Genomic DNA, 12,076 nt, shown 5'->3' on the forward strand with positions numbered 1-12,076 from the left:
ATAGCATGCATTCATAAATGTGCATTGTTCCAGGGAGAGAGTCCACAGCTTTCTTCAGATTTTCAAGGATGTCATAACCTCCAGAGCTTAAGCAGCAATAAAGTCCTGTCTCAACTCTTAAGGTCTAAGGTTCCAAATAAGGGATATTTTGTTCTCTTGAGGGTTCTTAAAATAATATCTTGACGATGTCATCATTTGTTTCCCTTCCACCCTCGGGGCTTAGAAAGAATATGCTTCTGGACTAGTCAGGGCAGGATTCTTGTAGGAGGTGAGCTACAAGTCTATTGTCCACACTTAGTGAGTAATGGGGGCATAGAAGGTTTCCTACATCTGAGAATCGACCAGTTCTCATATTCAGACAGAAAACAAGGAAAATAATGTCCTGGTGAGATGGTTTAAGATTTGCCATGCTTATGAATAGAGTGCATTTTTTGCAAAGTATCTTGAGGGAACAATCTCCCAGGATGACTCAGCAAAAAACAACCTTTTGAAACTTGCAGCCTTTCCTCATTTCTTTCCATCACTACCTCCAACCGATTAGTTGTTGCAGCCTATGGATCCTCTGACTTGCTCACATGGGTGGTTATTGAAACCATTCCACTAACTGGGTCCCTGCCTCCTACTTTGCCTCCTCAAATCCATCCTACACCCTGGTGTTAGATCAGATTTTCTAAAAATCCTTGTGTCACTCCCCCGCTCAGCATTCTTTGGTGACTCTCCATTCTTCCAAAGGACATTTAAGATCCTCTATGATCTGGTCTTGACCTATCACTCCTTCCTTGTATATTACAAAATCATCACACAAGCACTACATTTCACCCATATGAGAACACTTACTGCTGGAAAACACAATATGAGCTATATTGGGGCTCTCCAGAAAAACAGAAATAATAGGATGTATGTGTGTGTATGTGTATATGTATATGTGTAAACATATACATGTATACATATGTGTATGTGTACATATATATATAGAGAGAGAGATAGAGAGAGAGAGAGAGAGAAAGAGAGAGAGAGGGAGAGAGAATGAGATTTATTTTAAGGAATTGACTTATTGTGAGAGCTGAAATTTGCTCATTGGGCAAGTCTGAAATTTGCAGGGCAGGACAGCAGGCTGGAGACTCAGGGAAGACTTAAGGTTGCAGCTCAAGTGTGAAGGCACTCTGGAAGCAGAATTCCCTCTACCTTGAGGGGGAGCCTCAAATGTTTTCCTTTAGGTCTTCAACTGATAGAATGAGGCCCACCCACATTATGGAGAGTAAACTACTTTACTCAAAGTCTACTGATTTATATATTAATATATTGATTTTATCAAAAATATCTTTACAGTAATGTGTAGATTGGCATTTGTCCAAATATCTGGGTACTATGGCCTATCCAAGATGACATATAAAATTAACTATCACATGAACTTCTATACTTCTGAGCCTGGACTGCCTGTCCCTCTTTCATAAGGTATTTCTAGATTGTCCAATTAGAACATATATTCCTTTATTGTTTTATTTGCACTCTTTATAGGTACAGCCATCATAGCATTTACTATAATTTGCTTTGCGTTGATCTAACTGTATACATATGGGGTTCTTCATTGGATCATGCTCAAGCGAGAGGCAGTGTCTCTGGTCTAGGAGTTTGCTTCTCCAAAGTATTCATGACAAGCACATTGCATTTGTCTGAAGCAGCAAAAGTATACAAGAAATGGGCCTTGACTGGTTCCTTTGTGTCTAAAGAGGTAGCAGATTATACTAAGAGTGTTGCTTGTGCAACCGAACTCCTTGGCTAAAATCCTGGCTCTGCCACTTACTTGCTGTGCAAACTTGGGCAAGTGACTTAACCTCTCTGTACCCCAGTTTTTTCATCTGTAAATGTGGATATCACCTCATTTGGTTACTGTAAGAAAAAAAATGCATTAACACTTATAAAAGACTCAGAACAGTCCTGGATATGTAGAAAGTACTGAATAAATATTAACTGATAATACTGTTTTTATTGGTATATGGTTTCAAAAGTTTAGGTAAGGAATGGTGTTCTGACTGTCCAGGAATTTCCAGCAAGGATACTGAACTGAGTGAATTACTCCTGCATTAACCCTACCCTTAAAGATCTTGGGTTTCTCCAGGTGCTTTCCACTCTGTGAGTCACCACAGGATTAATTCCCAGAAGCAAGTTTGCTCAGTTTTTATTATCTCTTCTTTTTTTTGAAACTTCTTTTAATATTTGATATGTTTTCCCTACCAGAAGTATATTCTAGACCCAGTACTGGGTAACAACATATAATATGGCTTATTCGGGGCATATTCAACTCCAACATCTGCTGATGTTTTCAGAAATTTCCTTTACATGAAAATTAACAAAGTGTTTGCAGTGTTATTAATTGAAATCAAATTAATGTAAGCAAATTTTAAATTTTTATGAAATTAATATTTCTTATTTTTCTTAAATTAAACAAAAATTTGGCAGATCTTAACTTGCTACACTTTTCAGAGAAGTTTAGCAATTATCACTCAAGACTGTAGAAAGAGATGGCTTGTTTATGTAGCACTGTTTTGATCCAGTATGGAAGGTGAGGTTATAAACTCATTCAATCCATGATTTGAGATTTCATCCTTCTTGTGGACTATTCTTCATTTATCCAGAATTACTTCTTATCTCTTCCAGAGTCCTTCTCTTACAAAATCTTTTTTTTGTGTTTGTTAAATGATTCAAGTCCAAACATTATCTCACATTAAATGATTCAAGTCCAAACATTATCTCACATTCTTGAACAGAGGCCCATCTTCTCCTCGTCCCTTTGCATTTTTGCCTAGAAATACCTATTCTGACCCTGGAAGTTGAGGTATTTGTGGAATATCCTGAAATGTTTTAAAATTTCATGACCCTGTAAAATAAAATCAACCAAGATCTTATATTTAAAATCACAAGGTAAAATAGAGGGCTGTGTCACTGTGACATTAACAGAAAGGCATTCAGGGTAAAATAATTTCTGATTTGCTGTAAGAGCCAGGAAAGAAAATATGGACATCTTTCTTTAATAATTTGTAAAGTTACCATGTATATCTTATGGCATTATTAGGGTGACTATCCCAGAATCATTCATTTGGAACACAAAGTACATAACTACATAACTCCATTCTTCCCATTTTCCATTGTTAATATGTTTATTATTATTTATAGTAGTTGTTATGGACTGAATTTGTGCCCTCTCCTCCAAATTCATGTATGGATTCCTAATCCCCAATGTGATAGTATTTGGAGATGAGGCCTTTGGTAGTTAATTAGACTTAGGTGAGGTCTTTAGGGTGGGGTTCTCATGCTGAGATTAGTGACTTTGTAAGAAAAGATACTAGAGAACTCCCTCTCTCTTGTGTCTCTGTTGCTGTCTCTGTCTCTCTCCACCATGTGAGAACACAGCAAGATGACACCTGTCTGCAACCCAAGAAGAGAGTCCTCACGAGAAGCCAAGTATACTGACACCTTGATCTTGGACTTCCAGTCTACGTAACTGTGAGAAATCAATGTGTTTTATTTAAGCCATACAGTCTATTGTATTTTCTTACAGCAGTTGACTAAGGCAGTATCAGTAGTAGTTTTCTTAATTTCCAGCACCTGCTTCATCACTTTTTCAACTTCATTATCTAATATTTTCCTTCTGATTTTCTCCATTCTCTTCCTCTTTCTTGCCTTTCTCCTTTTATTTCACTTCAACTGCCACTTAATTTTCCATCACTTTCATTTTTCTTCATTCATTAATTCACCTTTTATTCTTTCTAATTTTTCCTTGTTTCCTTTTAATCACTTTCATTTTATTTTCCCCTTTTCCCACATTTATTTTCATCATTTCCATTTTTCCTTCTATTCCCTCTTCATAGTTCTCTTTCCTGTGATTTATGTCCTTACTCATATTTTCCTCTCTTCCTCACTTTCATTTCCTCTTTGTTTTTCACTTCCTCTTTCTTTTCTTTCTTCTCTCCCTTTCCATTTTTCCTTTTACTGTCTTTTCCCTAATCTTCTTGCAGTTTATTTTACTCCTTCCTACTTGTAGCCTCATTCCTTATGCCACTATCTGTCCCGTCCCTTGTGTTATCCTGAAAGAACACCGCTGCTTTCCTTTATCTTTTTCCTGCAAAGACACCTCTAGGAGCAGATGTGTTAAGTGTAGGATTCAACGGGGCAAGAAGCCGGATGGTGAGCAGCCAGCTCTGGGGGAGAGCTCTTGTGACAACCTGACCCCACCCCCATACCTTTCCTGTTTTCCTCCTTTTTTTCTTTCTTAGGAAGGTGCCTGCATTAGAAATTCTTTTGCTCTCCTTCGAGGAAATGTTGCTGACATCCCTCACAGGGTATTTTCCAGCCTGGCATTGAAAATTGCGGAGGCCGAAGAAAGTCATGGAATACACAAAAGGACCTAGATGTAATCACCCATTATTGTTTTATTACTGTTGTTAGGGTAAAATAACAGAATCTATCATCTATTGAGCTCTCGTATGTGCCAGATACATGCATCATATAGATGCATGCATCTATAACAATTTCATGAAGTAAACACTATTGGTGACCCTATTTTGCAAATGAGATCTGAGGAGGCTAAGGGGGTAAGAATTGGCTTGAGGTCACAGAGCTGGTACCTGGCATTTCTAGAAACAGCATTTCTTCATGACAGACATAGTTTTCGTGCAGAGAATCACAGGGAGCAGTTGGGACAGAGGCACTTTTATGGGACTTCTAATCTTTGTGAGGTGGCATGATACGATAGAATCATGCAGACCATGTTTAAATCCTTGCTCCACCCATTCCTAGTTGTGGACATGTACTGTCTCATTTAATTCTCATGACCATTTCTTAGGTCAATTTCATAAGCAAGGGATCTAAGGTTCAGAGTTCATAGGCAACTTGTCCAAGGTCATACAGATCCGACTCCAAATATAAATCCTATATACTACATTGATGTGGATTTTAAGGATGAATAGAATTTCCTAGCCAGAGAAGGAAGAGTAAATTTGCCAGGCAAGGAGGAGGGAGGCTGTAGGCAGAATACAAAAACAGGGACACAAGCACAGTATTTACAGGGCATTGAAGAGACAGGTCTTTCTAGCTTATTCCCACGTGCAAACTTGAATGAGTCACTTATCTTTGGAAGTGGAAATTCCTTTATATGTGAAATGAAGATCATATCTGTCCACGCAATTGTTGCATATTTCAAGTCTTATACTGTCAGACAAAGTAAGTTTAAAATGCAATATGTAAAATAAAAGGGACGCTAGTGAAATTATGTCAAATATTGTACCACATGTGTCAGAGTAGGGTGTATCAAAGAGGTTTTTTTATTCTTTATTTCTATTTTTTCTTCAATATTTTCCAAATTTTCTAGGATGGCCATATATTTCCATTCTATAATAGGAAGAATACTTTTATTTTAAAATATTAATGTCTATTCAGCTTTACTCATGTGGTTGCTTTAGGGATATTTAAGAAAGCATGAAGAATATCAAATATAAGATATCGATACTACTGTTACTTTTCTCCTCTTACTCATCTTTAGAAGTGAAAAAATACTGAAATATGACTCATCAAAGATTAATTTTCCTCAAAGTACTTTATTATACTTTAATTCTTTTGAAAATTTATAACCACACATATGGCTGCACATATGCATATAAAATTTTTTCCTCTTAACTGTAATAGCTATGCTCTCATATCTATCTTCTTTGGCATTTACTATATAGAATTACTGAGGGCTCACAAACTAAGAAGATGAGTCAGCATGAGTTGGGGCAAATCAGGGATACCTTTTGGAAGCTGCGAGATTCAAAAAAGGTGTTCAGGAGAATGCTGTCCTGCTGAAGAGGAGCTGGTAAGGAATATGATATGAGTAATGGAGAGAGAAATAGCAAGATGCACACAGATAGGTTCTAAACAGGCTAAATCAGAGGGGACAGGTTACAAAATTTAAGACACAAGGCTGCAGTATTACAGGGTCTAGGACAATCATCTAGCAGAGGGTTTAAAGATCAGGAGTGATCAGTAGAGTAGGGACAGTTGAGTCCCTGGAGGCCAAATATCCAAGGCCTAATTTCACTCCCTAGTCACTTTGTTCAAAGCCCCTCAACATACTGACAGTGAGAGGTGGGCACATATTGCAGAGAGAAGAGAAGGAAAAGGATCTAGGCTTTCCTAGAGAAACACAGGCACTAGAAGCCTGTTAAGGACTTCTATTTTCACTTTTTAACAAATATTTTTCCCAACAGTCTACTTATAAACCAGTTCTTTCCACCCAGGCTCTGATGCAACTACTCATGAGATTTCAGTATAAATCCTTTAACCTCTTTCAGCCTTATGCTTTTTATCGTTAAAATTTGAGCATTACTGCTTGCCCTTTTTTTTTCCCTTAGAGAGATCTTTTGAGGACTATATTATTTCAAGACTATTAGAGCACTTGAATATAGTAATGTGCTGTCTAGAATTATAGGTAGTAGTTATATCTTCCCATTAGGAAGAATTAGAGGTATCTGTTCATTTCTTTTCTTTTTATTAATTTTTATTGGAATATAGTTGCTTTACAACATTGTGTTCGTTTCTGCTGTACAGCAAAGTGAATTGGTTATACGTATTTATATATATATCCTCTCTTTTTTAGATTTCCTTCCTATTTAGCTCACCACAGAGCATTAAGTAGAGTTCCCTGTGCTATACAGGAGGTTCTCAGTAGTTATCTATTTTATACATAGTAGTGTATATATGTCGATCCCAATCTCCCAATCCATCCCCCCACCCAGAGGTATCTGCTCCTTTCAAGCATACTCACAAACAACTAATTAAACCAGAAGGAGGCCAAACACCATACATTAACTTTGAAAGGTGATGGATGGTGATGATGATGATGAAATTAACTGCCAAACTTTTTGAGATCTTGCCAATTCCCAAGACTGTTTTACCATTTTACATCCATGGACTAACTTTATCTTGCCAAGACCCTTGCACAATAGATACCACTGTTTTTCCCACTTATATGTGAGAAATCTGAGACTCTAAGAGGTTAAGAAACTTGTCTAAGACCTTGTAGCTAGTAAGGGTTGAAGACAGGATTCAAGCCCAGGTAATCTGGATTGAGTGTTACAAGAATAGCATTGAAATAAAATATGAGAGCAATAACATTGTATATAAAGTCATTTAAAGCGATCTCTTAAATTTCTTTTTCTTTTGTTTTTTTTTAGTTGCAGCATATGGGATCTTCAGTTGTGGCATACGGGATCTTCAGTTGTGGCATGCAAGATCTAGTTCCCTGAGCAGGGATGGAACCTGGGCCCCCTGCATTGGGAGTGCGGAGTCTTAACTGCTGGACCACCAGGGAAGTCCCTAAAGCTACCTCTTAAATTTCTAATTAAGTATACTTTAATTCTTCTTTTGACAAAGGTTTATCAGGAAAACTTATTTATGTTTACTGACCATTGTTAGAGACTTCAAAGGCTCATAAATAGAATCTGGAGAAATAATTGAAGGGAGAACGTAGATCTACTGAATGTAACTGAACAAGATTTGGGAGAGGAAGCAGGGGGGAGTGATAGAGTTAATCTGCACACTTATGGACATATGAAAATGTATTAGGTGGCCACTGGTACAACAATGCTGGGTAACAAACTATGCCCCAAATCTCAATGGTTTACAATAAACGTTGATTTCACTCTCACATGTCTGCAAGTTCACTGGGAGGCTCTAGCTCATGCTATGAGTTTGTTCAGGTTGGCTCCATCCGTCTTTCGTTCCACAACTCAGGTTTAAAGAACAGTGCCTACAAGGGTATGATCCTCTTAAGGTGCAGGGCAGGAGTGCAAGAGACCAAGCCACACAGCAGTGGCTATGGTGCACATTACATTCACCTACATTTCACTGGTCAAGAAAATCACATGGCCAACCCCCACGTCATTAGAGTGGAGAAGTACAATTTGTTCTCAGTGAATAATGACAGAGGTTGGGAAAGAAGGACAATAATGATCCAATACTACCGACTACCACAAAGAGGCCATCTGAGGTTGAAATACCTAACTGCTATTTAGTGAAAGTCCATATGACTATCCCTACTGGAGAGGGTAAAGACAATCTTAATAGGAAAGAAATATTAAACTTAATGGACAAAAAAATCACCACTGGGTGGTACTCTTATTCCAAGACTGCTTTTTGCAGGGTAGATCTGTATTCAAGTGGCAAAAGAGGAAATTCTGAATAGGACATATACAAGTTGAGTTTTTATAACTCAAGCTGTAAATACATGTCCATTTCTACTTCATGATGTTAATGTATGTGTAAAGTACTCAAAACAGTGCCTGAAAGAGAATGATGCTGTGAGAGTGTGCTATGAGGATGCTGGTGATGATGATGATAAAGGTGATGACGATGCTGTCAAAATTGTGGGGTGTTTCTTTTCTTTGTATATTTCCTTTCTCCTACTTTAACTCAACAACAGGTTCGGCAAGGTATCCCAAAATGCTTACATCCTAATGAAGACCTTTTCTAGGTTTCAGGTCTCATGACCAAGAGAGCAGAAAGTAATAACTTTTGGCAATGCTGGATATTTTTAGTAATATAATTTTGTATAAAGCATTAAGGGTGAGTTGCAAAGAGGTCTGAGGGATTTAATGAGAAGTGTGCAAGAAAGATTTGTCTGTCTTCCACCCACATCATTTTAACTGTCAAATATAGAACAGCTTCTACTTAAAGGGACAAAAGTTGGAGGAGAAATTTGGCTTACAATTCTGGCAAAAGATATGGCCAAAATGACCCAATCTGGGAACAGCATTCTGTGGGCAGCTAAATAAACAGGTAATCTTTTTATTAACTTATTCAAGCAGGGTAAAACCTTAAAAATGCTGCAAATCCTGTAAATAATCAAAATAAATAGCCCGTGTCTCAAAATATTTAGCCAAATGCCTTTTTCCCTGAGACATCCCCACATAGCAAGAAAACAGAACACTTAAAAAACAAACAAAAAACAAACAAACAAACAAAAATGAGAATTAAAGTCAAGGACCTAAAAGCATCAGGGGAAAAAAAAAAGTCCTGGAACAGTAGGGTTCTGTCCATCATGATGCTTTCTTTCCATCTGGAATACTACAGGAAAATCTGTTTGGAAAGAAAAAAAATCCTTCCTACTCCCTATCCTCATAGGTTTGGGATTAAAGCTAATATGATTTGTTCTTCACAAATGTATCTAATCAGAAAAGAGTCCAGAATACTGGAATGTCTGTTCTGACAGCCCTTGAAGACCACCCTGAGACAGTCAGAGAGAGTTAATGTCAGTTTCTCAAGTACACAGTTAGTAATAGAACAGGGACAAATGACCCAGATGTTTTTATTCTAAGTCCAGTGTCCAGTATTGAACTGGGTTTAATATAGTTTTCCCTCCAACTGCTTATCTTTGGGAAAATCACTGTAATGTTTTCATTTTCCTTGTCAGCAAAATGGAAGGACTAGGTCAGCGGCTTTGTCAAGGATGTCCCTTCCATTCCATTATTTAGATCCACTTCTTTTGAGCCATTCCTCATAGAGAAATGTTTCTCCTCCATGTTTTGTTATTTTATGCATCAGATTCAAAGACTTACAAGGGACTTCCCTGGTGGCGCGGTGGTTAAGAATCCGCCTGCCAATGCAGGGGACATGGGTCCGAGCCCTGGTCTGGGAAGATCCCACATGTTGCGAAGCAGCTAAGCCCGTGCGCCACAACTACTGAGCCTGCACTCTAGAGCCTTTGCCCAGCAACTACTGAGCCCACGTGCCACAGCTACTGAAGCCCACGCACCTAGAGCCCATGCTCCACAACAAGAGAAGCCACCACAATGAGAAGCCCCGCGCACCGCAACAAAGAGTAGCCCGCGCTCGCCGCAACCAGAGAAAGCCCACGTGCAGCAATGAAGACCCAGTGCAGCCAAAAATAAATAAATAAACAAACAAATAAATAAATAAATTTACAAAGACTTAACAAAGGAATCAAGGAAACCTGGGGGGAGGAAAACTTTTGAGAATACCTCCTATAACATGCTGAGCAACAGACAGATTTCTTACTGGTCTCCATTCCATTCAAGAATGAATATTTTTCTAAAAGAAAAGATTTTGCTGAAATTTCTCAGTGAAGTAGGCTTTGAAAGGCATCGTTGTAGGATGATGGAGCCATGCTCAACTGCTGAATTTAGATAAATGTGTTTAATAGACCATTGTTCAACACATGCTTTCTGGTGCATGAATCAGTACTTTGAGGTTTGAATCTCAGAGATTCTTTTTTTTTGGTCATGCCGCACGGCTTTTGGGATTTTAGTTTCCCAACCAGGGATTGAACCTGGACCACCAGGGAATTCCCTGAATCTCAGAGGTTCTTACTTTCAATTTCTGGGAAATATTCAATATTTATATTTGTCTCTCTTAACCTTTAAACCTTTTTGACCCAATCTTCTTTCACTCTCTTTCACTGTGTTCCTTATCTAAAAACAGACACCTAAAGAAATCAGTGACAATCAACCTTTCAATAAAGGTATAAAAGGCTTGAGAATTCATCTTGTCCCATTTTCAGACAAGGACTTTGAAAAAGAGCAATTAAATGACTTACTCAAGACTACTGTGAATAATCTCTGTTTGCAGGTTTCTACCTTCAGCTTCTCCCTGGTTTTCTCAGTGCTCCAAAACCCTCTTAGTGGCAGCTGTGGGGAAAGACAGACTCCTTAGTCCTCTCTCCTCCTTCCTTCAAGGACTGAAGAGTTTCATTATTAATCATTTATATATTAGTGCTACCCTGCCTGCCTCTTTATTAATCACCTCCATGGAATCTATTGCTATTAATCATCCGATGTGTGTCTGAGTACTACCGGTAATTATCTTTGAATGTTCATTACCCGTCAATTTAATTACTTGTTTTTCCCCAGGAGTGCAGACTGATTCAGGTCCCTGACTGTGGTGTGCGTGTGTGTGTGTGCATGTGTGCATGTGTGTATGTGTTGCTTTTAGACACCAATTACCATTGCATAAAGTAAAACTATATTTCAATTAAGTATTCCTAACCTCTGGTCATCTAAGAAACCATATACTTCTTGTTGAATGTGAAGGCTGAAAGTCAGGTGTAATCTATGATTCTCTTTCATTTAATCTTATATCTTCTACAACAATTCTTTGAAGTCCTCTATAAACAAATTGATGTTACTTCTTCAGAAATAAGCATTGTATGTACCTGGGGTATTTATTTATGTGTGTATGTACTTACTTATTTGCATTAATTGATGCTTGAGGGAATCAGAAAAGAATGACACCAAAGTATGTAATCAGTTCCTGTCCACTCCTCTAAGGGTAACTATATAACAGAAAGGTCCATACATTTCCTTTTGGATGGGTGGGAGTAGAAAGAGAGTTGCTGTGTCTTAAGAGTATTTAACTCTGCAAAGGATGCTCAAAGTGTGCCTAGAATAAGATAACACATTTTTAAAATGTTCAGTCTTCTTTGAAGAGGGCATTTCACAGGAACCTACAGTCTTATGGTTAGCAGAAAAAGAAGGGGATGAAAAGAAAGAAACTAACATTTGCTGAATGCCTACATGTATTATTTTATTTCACTTTCCCAATGATAGTTCTTATGTGTAGGTTCCATTAACTCATGGAATTTGCCCAAGGACACGCAGATGGTAAGTAACAGAATTGGAATTTAAACCATGATGTGCCTAATTCTGAAATCCATGCTCTTGCCCCTGCATCATGCTGCCTCAAGATAAGATGTATATAAGTAATATCAGAGAAGGCTCAAATGTGAAAATTAGGTGAAGCGCAGATAATGTTTTTTCTCAAACTCATAAGAGGGGTTCAATACTTCTAGATGGGTTGTTCAGAGAAAGCTTAATGGAGATGACATCTGAATTGAATGTGTAGAATGAAAAGGGCTAAGCAGCTCCGGTGTGTGACCTTGTATGTTCACTCCTTCCTGGAGTCGTAGGAGCCTAGGAAGGTCTTTATTCTCCACTGTACTTCATGAAGTCTGTGGTCAATTTTAGTATTGAGTGCTTTGGAATAAAGAGGAATAGACTTCTCTGAAGATATGCTATCTTTTTGT

This window comes from Balaenoptera borealis (genome assembly GCF_965194805.1).
Source record: "Balaenoptera borealis genome assembly, chromosome: 8".
Lineage (NCBI taxonomy): Eukaryota > Metazoa > Chordata > Mammalia > Artiodactyla > Balaenopteridae > Balaenoptera > Balaenoptera borealis.